The 4,505-nt window shown below is 43.2% G+C and overlaps 1 pseudogene; it reads left to right on the top strand.

The window, feature by feature from the left end:
• Nucleotides 1-1,383: 1,383 nt before the first annotated feature.
• On the top strand, nucleotides 1,384-4,213 carry LOC123084546 (disease resistance protein Pik-2-like; annotated as a pseudogene).
• Nucleotides 4,214-4,505: the final 292 nt, after the last annotated feature.

Genomic DNA, 4,505 nt, shown 5'->3' with positions numbered 1-4,505 from the left:
TGGTGGGCTGTCGGTTATCTTCAAAGGTGCTCATGCCCGGCTGCGTGCGGTTGAAGTTGGTGCCTGCATGCAGCGATGTTGATGTTGGGTTGTGCCGTTGCGTGGTGCGGTGCCTGTGCTTGTAGGCCTCTCCCCGGCAACCAATTGGTCCTGGCCATGCGATCTCAGGAGTAAGCGACTGTGCCTGTCGACGACGTAGTGTCCTCTGATCGAGAACTAGAGGGATGGGGGCCCTCTTCGGCGGTTGAGAATGATGGCGGACCGGCAATGGCTTGCCTCATGTGAGTTGACGGAGCATGGCAATCCTCCTGCAGCGGGCTACTACCTCGTCTTAGCTGCGTCGTGTGCTGGCTCTAGTTTGCCGAGGGCCTTGATGATCATGCTTGCACTTGGTGCATTCGATGCTTCTTTGTGGCTCTTTTGACATCATGTATCTTCGCCGTTTATGTTTCTTTCTTTTTCTCTTTTGTTGCTTGGCTTGTTGAACTTGTGCGGTGGTTGCCTTATAATATAAAGCAGGAGGAACCCTTTTACGTCATATAAGTAGTATCTAGTGACTGAGAAAATCAAAATTATAAGTTAAGCCTTTCGCAAACAAAATGCACACTCCCATTTCAATACTAATGTGTGTATATACCTGCATGTGTTTTCTTGAATTTATTTTGTATTTTAAGTTGTGGTTTCTTCAGGAAATGGTAGGAAAATATTTTAAATAGGGTTCAAATGGGAAAGTTGCATTTTAACTATTCAGCAAATTTTAATAATCTACATATTTAGAATTATTTTACATTCATTCATATAATAGGGTTCTCAACATGGATGAATATTTCTCGCTTGTGCATAGGTCTCTCAAGATGGAACAGGTTTAGAGTCAAGCTCAGACCGTGTCACTACCACTAAAGATAAAAACTCTATAGTGCCCACTGGTGAAATATTAGAGGATCAATTCAGAGGTGCTCCTGAAAAAAATATCATAAAAAAGAGCTTCACTCGCACCAGGACGATGATGACTGCTTTGGAGGAATCTCATCTTGTTGGGCGAGAGAAAGAAAAAGATGAGATTATCAAGCTTATTTCAGATCAAGCTACCCAAAAATACCAGGTGATCTCTGTGTGGGGAATGGGTGGTCTAGGAAAGACCACTCTAGTCAAAGATATCTACGAAAACCAAGAGCTGAGTAGCACATTTGAGGAGCGTGCTTGTGTCACAGTTATGCGTCCTTTTAATCTTGAAGGTCTTCTTAGGAGTTTAATTATGCAACTTGACACAGAATCTTCAGATAAGAAAGACGTGGTTGGTTTGATGGGCAAGACAAGGAACACATTACTACTGATGCCACCAATAGCACTTATTAAGGACATGGAAAGGCTTATAGAAGGAAAGAGGTGCTTGATTGTTCTTGATGATGTATTGATGTATCATCTACTGCAGAATGGAACATGATAGTACCGAATTTCCTTGGAATGGAACATACAAGCCGGATCATTGTCACCACCAGGGAAGAAAATATAGCTAAAGTTTGTTCACAGAGACAAGAAGAAAATATATACATGCTCAAAGATCTAGATCACACGGATGCACGTGACCTCTTCAGTAAAAAGGTACTTAGTTACAAAGTATTATCATCTTTATTTTTATGTGGCATAGTCATATTGTGCCCTATGTATTTTTTACATCGTCTTAGTTGTTCAACCAAAATGATCAGCTCTACTTTGAATGTAACTTAATCTATAACACGTCCTTTCTCTACAACCATGGTCCATGCTGGAACTAATTCAGGCATTGCAACAAAAATGTAGTTCATGATTTCCAATAGTATGTTCTACAAATATATGCTTCCTAACATTAGTGATATCGTGGCGTACTAGTAGTACATGTCAACAATTTGGTTGGTCCAGTTGCTCAATCACTTTGAAAAACATGGAAGCAAATGCTCACTTCATGATTTGCAAATTCCAATTGTTGCTGCAAAATTTAACTGATTAGCAACTGCTCTATTCCATATCAATTAGTATTTAATGAACAGTTTGAGTATAAAGTGATTTAGTTCTGGGTGCACATTTTTTAATACATGTATACGAGACAAAGATTCTTGCATGTCAATTCCAATAAGTATACTGAAACATTATTTCCCAACCTCGTTTAATTTCCACAGTACTAAATAACTAGACCGCATGATTTCAGGTATTCAAGAAGACTACTGATTTGAATTTGCAATATCCAGAGCTAGTTGAACAGACAGAACAGATTCTGAGAAAGTGTGGTCGGCTCCCCCTTGCAATAGTCACCATAGGTGGCTTCTTGTCCAACCAACCAAAAACCTCTTTGGAACGGAGGAAATTGAATGATAATATCAATTCTGAGTTGGAGATGAATCCAGAGCTTGGGACCATAAGAAATGTCCTTATGAGAAGCTATGATGGTTTGCCTTATCATCTCAAGTCATGTTTCCTATATATGCCCATCTTTCCCGAAGATTACAAGGTTGGACGGGGACGATTGGCACGTTAAGGTTGGACGGGGACGATTGGCACGTCGGTGGAGTGCAGAGGGTTACTCAAGGGACGTGCATGGCAAGTGTGCGATGGAAATAGCGGACGGCTACTTCATGGAACTTATAAGCAGGAGTATGATCCTACCATCTCAACAATCAATCGTCGGTACAAATGGAATTGGTTCCTGCCAAGTTCATGATCTTATCCGTGAAATTGGTGTCTCCAAGTCGATGGAAGAAAATCTTGTTTTTACAATGGAGGAAGGTTGCAGCTCGAACAGCTAGACCACGTTGCGCCACCTGGCTATAAGCAGCAACTGGAAGGGAGATAAGAATGAGTTTCAGAGCATAGTGGACATGTCCCGTCTATGGTCAATTACATGTTTTGGAGTGTGGAAGTCATTTTTTTTTTCTCGCAAGAGGAGGTTGCTACGAGTGCTAGACCTGGAAGACACATATGATCTCTATGATCATCACCTTAAGCATATTGGGAAGCTTCTTCACCTAACATACCTTTCTCTAAGAGGATGTGGGTATATTTTTTACCTGCCAGATTCACTGGGCAACCTGAGGCAACTCGAGACACTAGATGTCAGAGGTACTAGGATTGTCAAGTTGCCAAAGAGCATCATCAAGCTTCAGAAGCTAAACTATCTTCGAGCTACCACAATGCCAACTGAGGATGGTGTGCTAGTTCCAAGAGGGTTGAGGAAACTGAAAGCCCTGCACACATTGGGTGTTGTGAACATCGGAACACGAGGGAAGGTTATTATACAGGACATAAAAGGACTCACGCTGTTGCACAAGTTGGGAGTGACTGGCGTCAATAAGGAAAAAGGCCAGAAGTTGTGTTCAACAATTGTTGGTCTGAGCCGCCTGGAGTCATTGTCAATCCGATCAGAGGGGGAGCCTGGTTTATGTGGCTGCTTGGAGGGAAAGTTCTCATTTCCTGAGACACTGCAGAGCCTCAAGCTTTACGGTAACCTGCTCAAGTTGCCAGAATGGATCCAGGGGCTCAAGAATCTAGGGAAGCTGAAGCTGCGGAGCTCCATGATACTAGAGCACGATGCTTTTCTTTTTTTTGAACCGGGCATTACCCCTTTCCATTAACTGAATAACGGAAATACAACAGTCTCCGAACTGAACCAGAAAGGAAGCGTGAAAGGGGAAAGCGAGTTCAACGCATCGCCGGGAAACCCACCACAGGAGCACGATGATGCCATACAAGTCCTTGGGAACCTAACAAATCTGGCATTCCTGCATCTGTTGAAGAAGTCACTCGAGGATGAAGAGGTCCATCTCAATTTCCAGCAGGGGATGTTCGGGAGCCTGGTGGTGCTGGAGCTGAGCATGGGACTTGGATCAAGCCTCAGGTCTGTCAAGTTTGAACAAGGAACAACCCCGAAGCTTGAGGTGCTCAAGTTTTACAGGAGTGCTTCTCACGTCCTTCGAAGTTCCGTTTTGGGTCTACCATCTCTCGCCAGCCTCAAGGAAGTTGTGCTAGAATGTGTCTTTTATCACATGGCACACCTGAGGGCCGAGCTCGCCAAGAACCCAAACCGACCTGTACTGAAGACGGTCTGATCGAGCTTCAGAAGTCAATCACGCCCAGCAATCCAAGGCAAGTTAATTAGGAGTACTGTTGATGATTGTTTCAGTTCAGAGTCACATATATCCTGTAATTATGTACAGCTTGTTCATGTCTGCATCTGCATCGTTTCCAGCCTGTTTGCTATACTTGTTATTGTTCATCTGGCATGGCAATGGCAGCCAACTTGTGTTTGGCGTAATCTTTTCTTCTCGTATATATGTGGGTCTCCCACTCACTGTGTCTTGATTTATTCTCTCCTGCTAAATATGTGTGCTCTCAGCGGAGGATTCTGGCTGCAGCATGCATGGATGCATGCTGAATCAGAAACATATTTTGAGCAACACTGACTGCAGTTCCATGTCCATGGTAATACTGGAGCGAAATTTAGGTGATTCAGCACAAAGCATAGAACAACGCCA

Source organism: Triticum aestivum, chromosome 1B (genome assembly GCF_018294505.1).
Source record: "Triticum aestivum cultivar Chinese Spring chromosome 1B, IWGSC CS RefSeq v2.1, whole genome shotgun sequence".
Classification (NCBI taxonomy): Eukaryota; Viridiplantae; Streptophyta; class Magnoliopsida; order Poales; family Poaceae; genus Triticum; species Triticum aestivum.
This window is presented reverse-complemented; position numbering and strand designations above follow the sequence as displayed.